The following is a 19,846-nucleotide window of genomic DNA, read 5'->3' on the forward strand; positions in this document are numbered from 1 at the left end:
AAAAATACCTCCTTAAACATGCTTACAATTTGAATATTATAAGAAGGATGCCTTTAGAAAGATTTCAACAAATTAAAAAACACTGAGATACAAAGTGATCAAAGTGTACAAAGAGAACTAAGTGTAAAACAGCAAAACTAAGGTGTGATTTTACTTTGGCTTGCAAAAAGAATAACCAATCACCATTTACTAATTAAAGATGATTTCAAGAGACAGAGTTTGGAAATGCCTTCCAGAGTAATTTTATTTAGTTATCACTTGTTATCTAGCTATGTGTAATTCTTAGGACTTGAAAAACTGCTATCGATGTACCTTTTTTAACTGAAAACTCAATAGCTTACCCATTAGTACATAAGAAAATATTTCTCTGCCACCTGAAAGATTGGGCTAAATAACAAAAATGCAGCATCAAGGTATATAGAATTTAAATAATAACTGTTTTGGTTTACTATTGCTTTGTTATATTTAGTAACTTTTTTTTTTCTAGGAAGAAAATAAGTCAACTCTTCTGTGCAATTACTTCAATACTTTTGTTAATATTGACCTTTAAGTGAAGATTTCATATACTTTCTTCTTCCAAAAAACATCATCTTTTAGTTGAAACATGATGACACTTTTTATGTACTACCCTGAAGCAGTTCACTTCTAAAAGATTAAGATGCTATTTAAAATCACATTTTTAAGAAAAGAAAGAACCTTCTAAATTTCATCACACAGTTGACTTATCGTTTTGTTTTTATAGACCTGGCTCAGGCAATAACCCGTTATTTTCATTTGGTATTGAATGACAAGGTGTCTAGTGGTAAATTCTAGATTCAGAACCTTCGTCTTCCTGATCAAGAGACACTTCACCCTTAGCTCCTTAGCATTTTCACCCTTAGTGGTGTCCTTGTTCAGTTGCAACAGAAAGACTCGACGTTTTCAGATCGCATTTTCAGTAGCTACTCACCATCTATTTCTGAAAAACTTTTAATAATGGAAAATAAACGACCAACAATGAGCCATTTCTTGATATTACTTAAGTTTCTTTCTCTATGAAATCCTTTGTCCAGCAAGACCAAGCATTATAACCAATTTCTTTATAAGAATACGGACTTACATTTTTGTCACTGATTGTGTAAGTGGATATATTTACCATCTTTGGGCTCTTCTTGTTTATAGACTGTCACTTTCTCCATTCAGTCACTTTTCTGGAAATCTAAGTAGATTTAACCTATCTATATTGTTACAACTTTTACTTAACAGCTTCAGAATGCTGTGATAGTATTAAGAGATGTAAATAATAATAAAGGATTACTTTATGAAAGTTAAAAAGAGTAGTAGAATGTGCACTAATCATACTTTTGTAATATCCCTTGCTTCTACCATTTTTAAAACCTGAGAAGGACTGGATTGAACCATTAAGTAGTTCTTTCTTAAACTCTTGAACTTTGCCTGGTTCCTTGTTAATTAAGTCACAAAATGTTCACCTAAATTTTCTGTGTGTAGTACTCTGAGTCCATATTTCTTTATGAATTCAAATTTCCTTCTAAAATATTATTAAAAAATTCAATCTTCACCAGTTTTGCCTAGGCTAATTTTTGAAGACATTTGCAAGAAAATTAAAACAAAGCAAAATAAAACAAAACAAAACCCTCTATGTGGCTTTATCATTTGCTGCATGAGGACTTAACTTTTAGACTAACCATGAGAGAATTTTCCATTTTATTAGGGAATATAGTGTTAAGTAATCTTAGTTTCTTCAGCAAGCTTCTATTTATTAAAAAGTTCATTCATTTTGTCCAATATCTCTTGGTGGAAAGAAAAGATGGACCTCATTCTATCTTCTCTTTTACACATATATGTCTGTAGGACAAAATATTAGCACATGGTTTATTGGCATGTTAAAATTAAGGAACTCTTGAACTCCTCATGTTAGCTGCCAAAGTAATATTGAAACCCTAAAGTCATCACCTTTTAAAGAAATCATTTGAAAATCTGAAGATACTCAAAGTATATCTATTTTAATTTAATTACAGAAAAATGTATCCCTCTAAGACATAGACACAATATAAGATTCTAGGTATTCTATTCTGATAATTAAAAGTCTACTCTCTTTGCATTAGCGTATTTTATACATGTTTTAAGAGATATATGAAAGAAATTTAATTCTTGAGCTAAATAAATATGAACTATATTAGTAGAAACTTAAGGTCTATATACCCGCTCAGTGATTCATATTTTTAAATAACTATACATAAATGCATATTATAGTATTTAAGTACCAGGAATAAATATTTTGACCTGGTCTTTAGTGTTGTTGAATTAAACTCATGTATATGCTAATCTATCATTCCTCGATGTTTCTTTTGCTATAGTCTATAAATTTGCACAAGAGAGAAGACAATCACAAGATAGATTATATTTTCAAATACCCAATGAAAAAAATAATACTTCTTCTTGAAAGGATGGGAGATAGATGTTTTAATATGGAAAATGGGTTTAGATTTCTGTAAGTGTGCAAACAACAGTCTATCCACATAAGAGTGGGACAGGCTGAGAATGTAGTACATGACTTATTTTGCACTGAGGCAAGTATATGGTGTTCAGAGAATTAAATGTTTGAATTTTTTTCTTTGTAAAAGAGATGACTTTGTATGCTGTATTCGATACATCAGTGGCACTATTCAGCAGAAGAACACATTTTCATACAAATTATAATTACCTACTACAAGGACTCTGGTTATTTTTCATAAATTCGGTTTGAAAATTTATAGTATCTTCAAAGAGAGTCTACAATATCTGAAACTGAGGTCATGCTTACTTATTGATGCTGACACATGCATAGAAATGGAGTGATCTATACAGTTTTCATGTCTGGAAAAAAATGAGGTAAAAGTGGGTATCATTTTAGGGAGAAAAAAATATAGTCATAGGCAAAAATTGGTTATCCCTGAAAATCTATTCTGTGAGAATACAGATATTTATGTTAACTTCCCACTACAAATGACAGAGCTGCATCATTATTATCATTCTAGCTGGAATATGTTTTAGGTGTGTTCCACTGACAGTTCCATTTATCTGTGAGTCCAATGTATTAGGGACACTATAGATGCTATCTTCTTGTCTAACTACAATTCTAAATGGATTTTGAACTCTACTTAAAGAATCTCTGTTAATTATATTTTTTGCATATACCAACAGATTTACCTATGATTAGTTTTTGTAAATTGTTTGCAGTGAGCTGGACTAATGAACTAAAAACAAGTTGTTGTTTTATAATTGTATAGAGATAAGCTGTTTATTTGATTTTGCTTTATTCCTTTGGTGGTTCAAAGGTAGCTGCATTTTCAAGTGTTTGTGCTGCATTTTAAATGCTTGAGAAAATAAAAATATTTGTTGTTAAATGTCTCTGCTTTTTGAGTTAATTTTAGAATGAATTTAGTTTCGATGTTATTTGACATTTCTACAATTTTATACTAGCTGCCACTATTCCTAAGTATTTACATATTACACATATTTTATTTTTTAAGAAATACTCAGGTACTAGTTGATTTATGCCTATACAATCACATAAATGCTCCAGTCTCCATATCCAATCACATATATAACTGTGTCATAGCTAAGATAAATGTTTTATAGTCACATTTTTAATCAAATAAATTCAAGCCCAGAAACACTTGGGAACTTGTAAAACACATATAATCCCAGGACTTTTTTCAGACCTATTGGACTAGAATCTGTATTTTTAAAAGGGTCTCCAACTAATTCATGTACATACGAAAGTCTGAAAAGTGTTGATATATATTATATTGAAAGTGGACAAACTGTGTAATTGCTAAATATTAGTTTAATTTATTAACAGTCAAAGATGTCAAAGCTATGGACTGACACTAAGATAATAGGAAACCATTATATCTGAAGACATCAATAAAAGTTCAACCAGGGTGTCAGAGAGATAGTTCAAGGGGTAAAGTGCTCCTTGAACTGACCAATTCCAGTTTATTACTGGCACCACATATCCCTGTGTAAATGCTGCAGGGAGTTAACTCTTAGCACAGCAAGGTATGATTTGAAAGAAAACAAAAAATATTCAATTAAGATTTTTTTCTCTGTTGAACTTGCAAATGCTTTTTTCACATCCACTAGAATTATTCTACATGACAGTATAGAGGGTAAAGTAGTACTAACTTTATACTCCTTAGATATGCTTGAATCTATTATTTTATATACTTGGAAACAGAAATGAAAAACTATTCATGTTTATTTCTTATAGCACAGGATAAAATTCAACAACAGGTAAGACTTTCAAAAATGCAACTTTTCTGCATAGCATATCTGTAAAAAAGCCACACAAATGAAGAGATTCTTCAGTATCATGTGGCTTATATATCTTATAAATTATAATAAATATAAACTTGGGGGGATGGAGCGATAGCACAGTCGGTAGGGCATTTGCTTTGCACACAGCTGATCCGGGTTCGATTCCCAGCATCCCATAAGGTTTCCCAAGTAATGCCAGGAGTAATTCCTGAGTGCAAAGCCAGGAATAACCCCTGTGCAATGCCGGATGTGACCCAAAAAGCAAAAAGAAAGAAAAAAGAAATATAAACTTACTTTTAGAAGATTATGTTAATCAAAATACTGGGCTTATGTAACAAATGTCTGAAGTTGGCATATTGAGCAAGAATAAGAGAGGAGAATATGAAGATAAAATTTTATTTGTAGTGAAGAAGAAATGCACTCATAACCTAAGTCCAGTAGGTGAGTGAGCAATATTGAGAAAGGGCCAAACTTACCAATCCTGTCCCACCCTTATTCTATCCTCAGTTTTTGCACAGTTGAAGACTATGACTTATATGGGAAGCAGGACTCCATGACTGGAATGGAAAAGAAATAAAGTTATGGGTAATTTTGTAAAACTCATATTATAAATGAGAAATTCATTAATGCATACTTCCAAGTAGTCATCTTAACATAGAAACACAAAATACGGGAAAATCTTAAGTATCTTCTTTATGGAAAGGCCAGGAAGCAGGATTCTCAGCATTCTTCTTCTATTATTTATTTAAAATATATATTTATGGTATAAATTCACACAGATATCTGAATAATCATTTAATAGTAATGAGCCCCATGTTTGTAAAAACTGCAGTGATCACCAATAGTAATTTCTGATTTTTCTTCAAATTTTTGTCTTCTATCCCAGCCTGGCTGCCAGCAAATAGTGAATATGTTTAGTAGAAATAAAGGTAAATCACCAAAGTATCTGTGTATTAATACATTAATGGACAACAGGGTCCCCTGAATTCATAAATTTCTCCTGCAAACAACTTTATAATGACATTTTGTTTTTCTGTCATGTTTTATGTATTTAAGTCTCCAACTCTACAAATGAAAGAAATCACAGTAGGTGGAATTACCTAGCATGATATGTTAAGTACAGAGCATTTGGTTAAAAATAGGAAGAATTAAATTATGAAGTAGACATGACTCACTAAATTCATCTAACACATTACACTTGTATGAGGGACTGAAGTATCTTATTTCCCCCTGGCAGTAACATGTGAGGAATAACAGGACTGTGGATATCTACCTGAGAGTTGAACCTTTGTAGCTAGGGCCAGGCCTACTTGCCCTCTAATATATAAAGATAGATTTTGACGACGAGTGTATTTTGTATTTGGGATGCAAACAAAACTTTTTTCAAACTCTAGCTCAGGTATTTTTCTCAGTGTCAACAGGGTAACTGATGAAATAGAAAAATATAGATTATAAAAATACTGGGGACTGGAGCGATAGCACAGTGGATAGGTCATTTGCCTTGCAGGTGGCCAACCAGGGTTCAATTCCCAGCATCCCATTTGATCCCCTGAGCACCGCCAGGAGTAATTCCTGAGTGCAGAACCAACAGTAACCCCATGTGCATCGCTGGATGTGACCACCCCAAAAAATTGTCTTAGGATTTTGTAATTTTGTAAGGACCGTTTCCACCCTGCTTGTATCCTACCCTCTGTTTGTAAAACCACCCTATCTTTTTTTCTCTTAACTACATGCTGTGTATTTTTAATTAATTAATAAATTATGTTATTCATAAATCTAAAATTTTATGAGGTTTTCTGTTTCATGATCTCTGGGATATTGAAGGAATTTATGCCATCAAAGTGATTTTGTTTTTATATTGAAATAAGTATGACAAGTTAATTTAGTTGACATGTCTTCCAGAAGGCATTTAAACTATTATTTTATATTTTTTTAAATTTGAAGCACCATGGTTTATAATAATTTTAATAATAGTGTTTCAGGTTCACCTTGTTCTAGCACCACACCCTCCCCCAGAGTGTCTACTTCCTTCCATCATTGTCTTAGGGTCACCTGCCATCTTCTTCTTGACCCCTCTCTTCCCAAGGGATTATAACCTTTTACTTTACTTTTTAATTTTAATTTACTTATTTGAATGGGGGTGGGGGAGCATGCCCTGTAGTTGTCAGGGATTACTCCTGACTCTGTGCTCAAGGATCAGTCCTGAAGATACATAGGAGATCAGACAAGTGCACCAACCCTTGTACTACCTGGCCCAGTATTTAAACTTTTAGGTTGAAGTATGACTGGAAAGTAATTGGAGTGACTTTATTAACCTGAAAATGTTCTATAATACTAAGATTATCCTAATGTTCATCATCATTAGGAAAAGAATATGTCATATCCATGAGCTGGAGCTACAGTATCACAGTACCTTACACACAGCTCACCTGGATTCAACCCCAGACATCCTATATGGTCCCCTGACCTCTCCAAGAGTGATCCCTGAGCACCGACAGAGCCAAGAGTTAGCACTACCCTACCCTCCTCAAAGAAAAGTACAGAAGTTTGACTATAATGAATAGATTTGGGGAACAGGGTTTGACCTAACAGTATTCAGGGGATTGGGAGTCATTCCCAGTGGTACAAGGCAAATTAGACCAACAGTTCAGTGCTAGAATTCAAGGATGCGATTCTGCTTGGGTCCTACAGTACTATGGCATCAGGACTAGAGTAGGTGTGAGTGTGAGCTTTCAAGGCACAACTGGCATTGTTGGGGGCACCCAGGCCCATACATAGCAATGTTCAGGAAGCCATATGGTAACAGGGATTGAGTCAAGGTGGGGTAACAGGCATTTTAACCCTATACTATTTCCCCAACACCAAAAATGGACTTTTTTTTAATTAATTAAATTTCTTTGACTACCAATAATAAAACTACACTTTTGGCATTAGTTTTTTTTTCTAGTTAAGTTGCTCTGCTTGATACTACCTGAGTGATTAAGAATTATGACCTAACTGAAATTTAATTATCTTTTTCATAATTAAATGAAGACACTGGTACTTCCATCATGGAGTGGCTGTGAGAATTAAATTAGCTAACTAGATTAGTTAAAGGTGCTATTAACATCAGCTGAAATAAATCAAACACCCAAAATATTAAAACCATGTAAATTTGGTAAATCATAGCAATTGTTACTTATAACTCATATGTTTCCTTTGCCAAATGAAATTAGTAGCCCTGGGAATATATCATTAAAATTATACTTTCAGAAACAAAATACTGAAAAAGTTATTATTACCATTATTGTATTGTTGGGGTGGAGCGATAGCACAGCGTTAGGGCATTTGCCTTGCACGCAGGCAACATGGCCGACCCGAGTTCGATTCCTCCGCCCCTCTCAGAGAGCCTGGCAAGCTACCAAGAGTATCTCGCCCGCAGGGCAGAGCCTGGCAAGCTCCCCGTGAGGTATTTGATATGCCAAACACAGTAACAACAAAGTCTTCAATGGAGACGTTACTGGGCCCGCTCGAGCAAATCGACGAACAATGGGAGGGCCTTTACTTTTTTACCTTATTGAATTGTTGGGCTGGAGGGATAGCACAGCGGGTAGGGCTTTGCTTTGCAAGCGGCCAACAAACATGGTCGACCCATGTTCAATTCCTCCACCCCTCTTGGAAAGCCTGGCAAGCTACCTAGAGTATCTCGCCCGCACGACAAAGCCTGGCAAGCTCCCTGTGACGTATTTGATATGACAAACACAGTAACAAGTCTCACAATGTTACTGGGCCTGCTCAAGCAAATCGATGAACAATGGGAGGACAGTGACAGTGACAGTGATTGTATTGTTATATCCTAGATTTGAGTTTACCCTACTCACTAGCTAAGAGTTAGGTTATACTGTTCATGGATGTTGAAAGCAGTCACATGATAATCCTGAATAGAGTCAACAGATTTTTTTTTAATTTACAGTAGTTAAAAGCATAAATATCAGCATATTTACTGTGGTTGAGCCTGTCTTCCTGGGGTGATATAGTCCAAATTAATGGATTTTGTGTGAATAGTAAACTTGCAGCACAGCTGGAAGAGACTCAGATTCAGGAAGCCAGGACTTGAAAAACAAGCAGAAAGCACTTTTTTTTTTCCACTTTGGTGGAGGGTGGGGGGGGGAGGAGAAATTCACTACATTCCTCCCAGCCAACCAGCCAACCACTGCAAACATCTAAGAAATAGCCCAGGAAAGCACAACCTGACTTTTACTTTCTTAGCATATGTTACCTGTGTCAGAAAACAAGAAGCCCACAGATTAATGTCATTTTGAGCAGGTCAAGCTGAGTACTTTTGACAAGTTAATTTATCTTTGTCCTTTTTAATTAAATGATAAAAACCTTGGAAAACTTGGAAAAGCAGCCTAAACCTCATTTTTGGAAAACTTAAAAGAGAGTTGATTGTGTTATAAACTTCCTAGAGAAAAATGTTCAATACTTCCCAAAGTTTTAGAACCATAAATTTACATTTTTTTTATTGTTGTTGATCTTGTCTCTGTTTGGGTGCCATACCTGGCAGAGCTCAGGGCTTACTCTTGGCTTTGTGCTCAGGGATCATTCTTGGCTAGCTCCTGGTCAAGCTTGCAGGACTATATTTGATGCTGGGTATCAAACCTGGGTCAGCTTCATGCAAGAGCAACATCGTACCTGCTGTATAACCACTTCAGCTTTAACCATGAACATAGTTTTACTGAAGAATAATTACGTATGAATGTAAAGCAGACTTTTTAAAAAATCATTTTTCTTCTTATCTATCAGAAATTGTAGATAACAATGAGTTCTGGGTTGCAAAAGAAAATTTAGTTTGTGCACCTGTCTCTTCAGTCTTTGTCAGCACATTAAACAGAAATCCACATCAGTCCCTGGCACCTCCCGAGTAGTACCAGGAGCCATCCCTGAGCAAAGAATCAGGAGAAAGCCCCGAGCAAAGAATCAGGAGATAGACTTGAGCACAGCTGGATGTAACTTCCCTCACCTAATAACTAACTAACTAAATAAATAAATAGTAAGGAAAGGAAAACAATATTTGAACAGTTGGGGCAGAGAAAGGGTACAACAGGTAATCTGTTTTGCCTGCACACGGCTTAACAAGTTTGATCCTCAGCACCCAATATGTTCGTCTAAGCACTACCAGAAGTGATCACTGAGTACAGAGCCAGGAGTAAGCCCTGAGTACCACCTGATATGGCCCCCAAACAAAAAACAAAACAAAATGAACATAAAAACAACTATATTAAAGCAGATGAGGATATAGAAGATGCAAAAAATATTCCATGTTCATGAAGTATAAAAATTAACATTATCAAAATAACCATCCAATCCAGAGAATTCTACAGAATTCTGCAGAGTCAATAAAATTTTCATAAAAGTTCTGAGTTTTTTTCAAGGACTTAGAATAAGCACCAATACAATTTATATAAAAGCACAGAACTCCCCAAATAGCCTAATCTATACTGTAGCACTGTCTTCCCATTATTCATCAATTTGCTCAAGCAGGCGCCAGTATCATCTCACAACAAATTGTGAGACTTGTTGTTACTGTTTTTGGCATATCAAATACGTCATTGGGAGCTTGCCAAGCTTTTCTCTGCAGGCGAGATACACTCGGTAGCTTGCTGGGCTCTCCAAGAGGGGATAGCCTAATCTAGTCTGAAAAAAATAAATTTTAAAAAGTTTAAATCATATTTCTGTACTTTGGATAATAAATAGTATAAAGCTATAATAATTGAAGCATCATGATATTAAAATACATGACTTAGCACAATGAACTAAAATTGGGAACCCAAAAGTAAAGCCTCCAATCTCTGAAAAGCTAATCTTTGACAAAGGTGCTGGATAAATGAATTAAAACAAGGTAAGGTAACTAATGGTGCTGGGAAAATGGAATAGCTATACACAAAATAAAAATAAAAGTAATTCCATCTCACATCATACACACAAAAATAGTAATCTTAAATGATTTAAAGACCCTGAGATTATATAGAATCTATAAAGTGAACTGAGAAAAATTAAGGGAGAACTCTTCAGAATCTCTTGAAAGCATCTTCAATGATTTTTTATCTCAGGGGTAAAGATAGTCATACAGCAAGAGTGGGAGGAAGGAGCATCAAGTAAAGTTAATTAGTTCAAATTTCATGCATTGAAAGGTATCCAATCAGAATAGATAATGGGGTGGCTGGATGTGGGAAATAACAGCGGATTAAAGAGCCTCCAGCCAGTTTTCCCCTTTCCCCTCCTCCTCCCCTTTTCTCTTAGCTTCTCCCTTGTCCTCTTTCTCAGCATCTCCCAATCTTCCCCACCTCTCTCACCCTCTCACCTACTCCCTCCTCTCAAGCCCCCTCTCCCTACCTCCTTTCCTTTCTCTCTCTCTCTCTCTCTCTCTCTCTCTCTCTCTCTCCTTCCCTCTTCAAGCCAAGAGAGTTCGGAGGAATTATATAGAATCTCCTCCCAAATTCCATTCTAGGTTTTTTTCCAAGCGTGTGTACGACAGATACCCCTCAATTCCCTCATTACTAAGCCACTGGTGACAATACAACCACTGATCGTTTATGGGAGAGTCCAAAAGTATCATCAAAAAATAACATATGTCATGCATTATTTATCTGATGTATTTTTGTAGAAAACATGCTGGAACAGGGTTTTGAAGAACATGTTCTGAAAATAGTAAAATCCAGGCTAGTCATAATCCATATATGTGAAGTGATTGAAGTGACTGAAGGACAAGAGTGACTGAAGGACAATAGGTTCACAGGCAGAATTCCAAAGTTAAACTGAACTGTTAATATACAGCTTTAGAAGCACTTATGTTCTTGTTTTCAGACAGTCAAGACTGAAAGCAGGCATTGGGAGAACAATTCAAAAAAGGCTTTAGGGGAAGGGCCTGCCAAGACTACAGGAAAACTCTCCTAATGAACTATTCTGGAGAAAGGCAAAAGTCTTTCCTCTTTATACCTCTTTTTAGCCAAGGTGGATAATAGATTATTTCTTTATTATATTCTAAGAATGCTTATCATTAAAATAGGGGAGAGGATGCTGAGATGATGATCTTCAAGTGTCCAGATCCAGAAGGACCTAGGTCATCCAGGTTTTCGGGAACCTCCTGAGCTGCCTACCTGACCTTTCATACCAAATGATTCCCTTTCTCTAGTGCCATTGTTAGAGTCCAGAGTCAACCACCCCTCAAGGACATAGAACAGAGCTGATAATGAAAATCACATAGCGAGGTTTATTGTTCCACCTAGCTGGGATCCAAATATATGGGATACAGCAGGTTCCAACAAGAACCCCGAGCACTAAATTCAGCAGGTTCTTATACTTTCATTTTGACAAGTATTACTCAACAATTTTCATTCCAGCAGGTGTGCATTTCTCAACTACTTTCACTATCCATAAAGTACATATCTATTTTTTTTTTCTCTTGGCCCATATCATACGGCCCACCTCCTAGTAATTACCTTCCGATAGTCTAACCTCATTCCAGGCACCTAATCTTTGACGACCATCGGGTTTTCTGCTTTAACAGTTTTGCAATCCCCCAGCTCTGTTAACCAGAAATGAGCTAGTTCCTCATTCCTGGAAGAGGCCTAAACAGCCCAAAGATCACAGAGCCTGTCATGGTAGTTCTTCGGCTGAACTGGCCCCAACACCATATTCCTGATCTTGTCCTGTGTCTTCCCCTTGAGCCTATCACTAATAAATTTCTAAGTGTATCTTATTTTATTGTGAAGTCAGAGGGCCCCCATGGGGAGGGGGTGCTTATGTGAGGCAGAGAGGAGAGAGAGAGACAGTCATTTTCTCACAATCTGCCTCTGCCATTCCAGGACTGGCAGGAGAGACTAAGACTGATAAAGTCTTCCATGATCCCCTTCGAGTCCCACCAGCCCCATGAGGTGATCATCAAGCCACTCCTGATATTCACTTGGTCATCTGGTTGAGTCCCACCACCTGATTTCTCAGGGAACCATGAACTCAGGATGTAGCGAGGAACTAACTGCTCTTTGCAGGAAAGGAGAGTCATTCCTAGGCCTCATCCCAGGTTTCCAGCTTCTTGCCCTATCTCACAGAAAAGAATTTCAGGAGACATGCAGTAAAGTAAAACAGATTTTATTTGAAGGGTTTTAGGAAGGGGAAAGAGGGAGAAAAAAAATGGGAGTGAGTAAGGTACTCAAGAAAGAATACAGGCTTCTCCAAAGGTGGAAAGAGCCCTACACACATCCCAGCATTAGATACAAAAGCATGAAACACATCTCAAGAGGTGAAATCTGGGTGACACATGTGCTTGGGTGCCACGTGTGCTCAGCCATACGGGCACATGCATCACATATATGTGCCCTTTTTGGCTCAAGGTAGCTTTGATAGGGTTTTTTCCCCAAGCCGTCCCAGTGGGGCTTCCCACTAAGGTAAGAGTTCTTGCTAGATCCATTGCCAAGGAAGGTAGAGTTGCGATGATCTTCCTTGAAACTTCTTTTCCTGACCTTTGTTCCTTCTGGAGGATCTATACAAGGGTCAGACCAGCCTTCTCTGTTCTGGGCTAGCTCCAGATAAAGGTCTTATCAGGTCTTAGTTACTATGCTCACAAAGTTGGTTCAGGCAGCCTTTGGGCTAGTGGTTCTACTGTTCCCTAGGAATTCCCTTTCTAGGTGGATGCTTCCCTATCTAGCTGCTACATCAACTGGAGGAATTGAGCTGATCTTGAAAGTTCTATATGTTAAGAAAAGTATATGTTTGTTATATGATGCTGTTATGAGAAATATACTAAGAGATTTGGTATTGCCACTCCAGAATCACACGAATTATATTCCCAACACAATCTGATTGACTGTGTCTGACATACAGCACAAGGTTAAGGAACTTACCTGGTACATATTGTGGCTGCTTTGATCCCCTGCATCACAGATATCTTCCCAACTACAACCAGGGGCAGCCCTCAGCACCAGCAGGTAAGACAACACCTCCCAATCAACATGATGTGATTGAAATCATTAAAAACCTTTTTGTGTTTTCAATATTGAATACAACGTTGTTATTTTTGAATACGGCTCTCACTCGTGACAGTATTTCCTCACATAGTGTTAGGTGCCATAGATCTCAATGGAAAACTTAAAAATGTTAAGTGGCCACAAGTCTGATCTTATATGCAGACTGAAACACACAGAGACAGGGCAGATTTTCAAGGATTTATTCAAAAAACAAAACACACTCATACAAGGAACTCAGTGCTGAAGGAAAACAAGCCTAAGAAATTTGCAATTCCAGTTGCCTTCCAGGAAAGGTTCTTAAGCCCTAGGCCTTGTCTGATTGTATGCCTGTGTGTCTGGGTGTCCCCAGCCAGGTACATTCTCAGCCTCTTCAGCAAGTTAACACCCAGAGTACAGAAGCAAAATTAACACTTCTTGTTTCATTTACTTGAATTATCCTTGTTATCTGTGGTCAGGGCCTTTATGTATATGCCCTTGAGGTCTGGCAGGATTTTCTTAGTAGGTTGTAAACTCATGACAAAAAGGCTTTTCAAAATGGAGCTGCTCTGGTCCTTTCAATAGGAGACAGTATTTGAGCTTTTGCTCAGAATAAATCCAATTCAAACTCTCCTCGGAGATTACTCTAAATTCCTTGCAAAAATATTTTGCTCTGGTAAATAATTCATGGGTTACACTGTTGTTTCTTAAATTTAAATGCAAACTGAATCACATGAGATCTTGTGACATTACAGATTTTGAATCTTCAGGTCAGAATAGATTCTTCATTTAGAGTCTTCATTTCTTTCAAACACAGTTCTAATAATCTTGGTGTCAGAGACACAGACTTAGATTTTAATTCCTATTTTACAATTGGGCTGGAGAGGCGGCGGCCAACATGGCCAACCCGAGTTCGATTCCTCCGCCCCTCTTGGAGAGCCTGGCAAGCTACCGAGAGTATCTCACCCGCAAGGCAAAGCCTGGCAAGCTACCCGTGATGCATTCGATATGCCAAACACAGTAACACATCTCACAAGGTTACTGGGCCCGCTCCAGCAAATCGGTGAACAACGGGAGGACAGCGAAAGTGATTTTAAAACTGCCTGAATTTGTGAGATTAATCAATTTAACATTTTCTTTCTCAGTTACTCATTGACAAATAGTAATAACAGCCCCTGTCTACAGGAAAGATTTGATGTGAGCACTCATTGCATTTTGAAATTATTCTGTCCTAGGCAGATAGATAGGTGCCCCCTGGCAATGAGCTTTTGGGAAATGATAAAACTCAATCACTCAACCCTGAAGTAACCCAACTAGATAAGAACATCTGGGTTCTTTGCAGATGCAGAAGTTTAGACACCACCCAGTGCACCCAGAGGCACAGGGAGACAGGAACTCCAAGGCTCCACCCAGAGAAAAGGAATGTATTCTAAAGGTCCTGATAAGATAATAAGAGTTGAACCAAGAGCTCAAAGGCTTTCTCTGTGATAATACCCAGATTAATTCTTATAAATTGTTATAAACTCCAGGGCAAGAAAGATCACTTGGAGAAATAGTATATAACCTTCTGCCAACAGCAACTCTCTGCTTTTTTTATTTTTCCTAATGTGGTATGGAGACTTCCAAGTTCTCTGTCCTTCTGATGTAGGCAGGTAGATAGGGAAAGGCCCTTGGCAATGAAACTTGGATTAACAAAGTTTCTTGGAAGAATTCTAGGACTGACCTACCTTGAGGATGCAGAAAACAAAGACCTGATAAGACCATCTGCAGACCCTGAGGATATAGGCCCCCTCCCCATGAAGTTCCTCAATTTCTCCCTTAATCTGACCTCTCCCTTAATCTGATTAAAATGTGATCCAGCCCAAAGAAGACCACCACCTCCATCCTCCCTGGTAACCTCCTTAGCAACGAACTTTTACCTGGGAAGAAGCCCCAGGTGGGGGCAGGTTGGAGAAACCCTATAAAGGCCACCTTGAACAAAGGAAGGTCGCACATATGCTGCCTGAGCTCATGTGCTGCTTGTGCCCAGTGGCCAAGCACATGTGTTGCCCGCATCTCCCCTTTTGAGATGTGTACTTTCATGCTATTGTGTCTAATGCTAGGTTGTGTGTAGGGGCTCTCTCCGCCCTTGGAGAAGCCTGTGTTCACTCTTGAGTACATTACTCTCTCTCACTCTCCCCCTCCACACCTTAAAAATCCTCCAAATAAAATCTATTCTACTTCACTGCTTGTCTACTTCTAAAATTCCTTTCTGCGAATGAAACAAGAACCCAGTAACCCTGGGTCCCGGGTGGCAGGGGTGGTTGGGGTGAAAGTAACCGTCTTTCTCCTCCCCACTTCACATAAGTCACCCGTGAGGCCCACTGACATCACTTCTTTCTTCCTCCTCACAGGTTTCCAAATTTCTTTTTTGCTATACTGTTTCACCTTCTGAAAACCTGAAATGCCTGAGCCAGGTTAGGACTGACTTTCCTTTATTACTAAGAGCAGTTTCTTGCTCCAGCTAAATCCCTAGCTCCACAAAGAACTTCCGGACTTTACGTGAAGTTTTGAAGTAGGATGGCCCGCACAAGTGGCCTATGTGAGGCAGAGAGGAGAGAGATGGTCATATTCTCCTGATTCGCCTCTGCCAAACAGAGATGGCCAAGGTAAGTCAAGCAGAGAAATGGAAGCACTCTTTTAGTGAGGTTACTTACCTCCCTTGCTCCTCAGTCTACCAAGTTACCCACAACTGGTCCAAGATCAGGTAGTGTTAGAACCTACTTAGCCAGAGAACTGCCATGACAGGCTCTGAGTAACTTAGGCCTCTTTCAGGAACAAAAAAAAAGCAGAAAAACCAGATGCTTTGGTCAGAGATTAAATCTCTGGAATAAGATTAGGTCTCCAGAACTTTCACAGAGGTGGGCTGCATGTTGTGGGTCAAAACAATAACAACAAAATAGATGTGTACTCTATGTGTAATAGAAAATTGCTGAGTAATGCTTACCTGCCAAAATGAAAGTATAAGAACTTGCTGAACCTAGTGCTCGGGATCCCACTACGTGGGTGGATACTTGGATCCCAGCTAGCTGGAACAATAAATCTCGCTATGTTATTTGCATTATCGACTCTGTTCTCTGTCCTTGAGGGGTGATCAACTCCAGACTTAAACAGTAGATGACTCGCCGCCCCAGCTGAGCCGGTCCCTCTTCCCCCAGCCCCCAGGTTAGTTTTCGCACCCTCTCTCAGACCCGGGGCTGGGATCCCAGCGTGCAAGTCTCTGGAGGCATTCCCCGAACGCTGGGAAGAAAAGTGGAGTTCAGCCTGTCTGCCTGTCCCATTCCACCGCCCCAGCTGAGCCGGTCCCTTTTCCCCCACTCAGTCTTTACTTCCTGGACAGACACCAGGTATCCGTGGGGGTGTGGCTACTTTAGAGGTGGGCATGGCTGTAAAAAGTGGGCATGGCCTAATTTTCAGAGGCCGGCCGCGGGTAGTTCACTCAAATCAAGACATATTACCCCTGCACATACACAACAACATGAAGAAACAACACAAATCCCCGCCACAGGGATACCACAAGGAAATAGATCTAGAAGCCTCAGTAGGTGCTAGCCACCTTAGGGACCTCTCTGACAAGGAATTCAGATATGAAATCATCAAGATGTTCAATCAACTCGATGAAATTGTCACACAGATATCCGCTAAACTGAAAGAGGACATGAAAGAAACAATCGACCGCACAATTGACAAAATACAGCAAGAAATGAGAGCCGAAATTGGAAAGCTTCACACAGAAATGGCACGCATCACAGACTCCATAGATGAAGTCAAATCCTCACTCACTGCCCTCAAAAATAGAATGACCACAGCTGAGGAAAGAATCAGTGACTTGGAAGATCAGCTGCACCAAGCCAACAGACAACAACAAACAATAGCAAGATACCTCAAAATAGCTCAAGAACGAATCAGAGTCCTACGAGATGATTCCAGAAGAAACAACATTAGAATCATTGGACTACCAGAAGCTCAGGGAAACAATCCCAATGAAAAAACCATGCTTAAACAAATTACTGCTGAAAAATTCCCAGAGCTCCACAATACAGCCATTCAGATTCAAGAAGCCCGAAGGGTGCCAGCTAAAAGAGACTCCAACAGAAACACTCCGAGACATATTATAGTTAGAATGATTGATGCCGCCCATAGAGACACAGTACTGCAAGCAGCAAGGGCAAAAAAGGAAATCACATACAAAGGAGCACCCCTGAGATTCACAGCAGACCTATCAGAGGAAACCCTACAAGCCAGAAGACAGTGGCGAGATAAGTCAAAAAACTCACTGAAATGAATGCCTCACCAAGAATACTCTATACGGCTAAGCTCTCACTCAAAATAGACGGAACGCTACACTATTTTCTAGATAAATAGCAGCTCAGGAACTTCATAGACTCAAAACCAAACCTAAAACAAGGACTAAAGGGGCTATTATAAGACAAAACAAACCCTACAACCACAACACACCCACAAAGAAACATGACACAAAACCCCATAACCATACTCTCTCTCAATGTTAACGGTCTAAATTCACCACTGAAGAGACACAGAGTGGCAAAATGGATACAGAGACAGAACCCAACATTCTGCTGCCTACAAGAAACTCATCTCAACACACAGAGCAAACACAGACTCAAAATCAAAGGATGGAAAACAATCCTGCAAGCAAACAGCTCCTGTAACAAAGCTGGGGTGGCCATACTAGTATCCAACAACATTAATTTCACCTTGAAAAAGACTAGAAGGGACAGTGAAGGCCATTTTCTATTCATCAAGGGATATGTACAACAGGAAGAAATCACACTCTTAAATGCATATGCACCTAATGAGGGAACAGCTAAATATTTAAAACAACTACTAACAGATTTTAAGGAGGATATTGCAAGCAACACAATAGTACTTGGAGACTTCAACATTGCCCTATCACCTCTGGACTGATCAACAAGAACAAAACCCAGCAAGGAATCATTGGCTTTGAAAGATGAAATAGAAGAGAGAGGGCTTATAGACCTATACAGGGCCTTACACCCCAAAAAGAAAGAATACACATTCTTCTCCAGTGCACACAGAACATTTTCCAAAATAGACCATGTGCCAGGACACAAACATACCTCAACAGAATAAGGAAGATAGAAATAGTATCAGCCATCTTTTTAGACCATGATGCACTGAGGATAGAAGTGAATCACACACAGACACGGAGAACCAAATCAAACACCTGGAAATTAAACAACTCGATGTTGAACAACGAGTGGGTCAGGAACGAAGTCAAGGACGAAATCAAAAGATACTTGGAAACAAATGAGAATGAAGACACGAGCTACCAGAACCTATGGGATGCAGCGAAAGCTGTATTAAGGGGAAAATTTATAGCTATGCAAGCATATCTTAGGTCTGTAGAAATGGTGCACATAAACAACTTGACCTCACAGCTCAAGTCCTTAGAAAAGGATCAACAGAAAGAGTCTAAATCAGGCTGAAGGAAAGAGATCATAGAACTTAGAGCAGAAATCAATGACATGGAAACCAAAGAAACAATCCGAAAGATCAATCAAACCAAGAGCTGGTTCTTCGAGAGAATAAACAAGATAGATAAACCACTCGCAACACACAAAAAAAAACAGAGAGAGAGAACCCTAATAAACTGAATCAGAAATGAGAAGGGAGATATCACAACAGAAACCAAAGAAATCCAAAAGATCATCAGAGACTACTTTGAAAGTCTGTATGCCACGAAACAAGAGAACCTAGAAGAAATAGACAAATTACAGGACTCCTATAATCTCCCAAAGCTGAATCAAGAAGACCTGGAGTATCTGAATAGACCTATTAACATCAACGAAATAGAAACTGCAATCAAAAGTCTTCCCAAAAACAAAAGCCCGGGCCCAGATGGATTCACTAGCGAATTTTTCCAAACATTTAAAGAGGACCTGCTGTCAGTCCTTCTCAAGCTCTTTCAGGAAATTGAAAAAATGGAAACTCTCCCAAACAGTTTCTATGAAGCCCATATCTCTCTAATACCAAAAGGAAACAAAGATACCACGAGAAAAGAAAACTACAGGCCAATATCCCTGATGAACATGGATGCGAAGATTCTCAACAAAATACTAGCAAATAGAATTCAACTACTTATCAAAAAGATCATACACCATGACCAAGTAGGATTCATCCCAGGGATGCAAGGCTGGTTTAACACTTGGAAAGCAATCAACATAATCCACCATATCAACAAAAGAAAAGATAAAAATCATATGATCATATCAATAGATGCAGAGAAAGCATTTGACAAGATCCAGCACCCAGTTATGATGAAAACCCTAGCCAAAGTGGGGATAGAGGGGATTTTTCTCAATATAGTTAAAGCCATCTACCACAAGCCATCTACTACAGCAAGCATCGTCCTCAATGGCGAAAAACTGAGAGCCTTCCCTCTAAGATCAGGGACGAGACAAGGATGCCCAATCTCTCCACTGCTATTCAATATAGTACTGGAAGTACTTGCAATAGCGATTAGGCAAGAAAAAGATATT

General features: G+C 38.6%; 1 protein-coding gene and 1 non-coding gene across 8 annotated transcripts in view; one reads left to right on the plus strand and one right to left on the minus strand.

Annotated features, from left to right (window-relative positions):
- LOC130027372 (platelet glycoprotein 4-like) overlaps positions 1 to 3,386 on the plus strand; it is a 253,284-nt gene extending 249,898 nt beyond the window's left edge. For all 7 annotated transcript variants that reach the window (XM_056118095.1, XM_056118093.1, XM_056118091.1 and 4 more), the window contains one exon: positions 488 to 3,386. The gene's annotated coding sequence lies outside the window, so the exon portion shown is untranslated. The remainder of the gene's footprint in view (positions 1 to 487) is intronic.
- A 5,679-nt stretch (positions 3,387 to 9,065) lies between these two features.
- On the minus strand, positions 9,066 to 9,192 carry LOC130027894 (small nucleolar RNA SNORA40). The gene has a single exon (XR_008793103.1). It is a non-coding gene; the product is annotated as a small nucleolar RNA SNORA40 (small nucleolar RNA).
- Between the last annotated feature and the right edge of the window lie 10,654 nt (positions 9,193 to 19,846).

The sequence above is a fragment of the Sorex fumeus genome, unplaced genomic scaffold, assembly GCF_029834395.1.
Source record: "Sorex fumeus unplaced genomic scaffold, SorFum_2.1 ptg000037l, whole genome shotgun sequence".
Lineage (NCBI taxonomy): Eukaryota > Metazoa > Chordata > Mammalia > Eulipotyphla > Soricidae > Sorex > Sorex fumeus.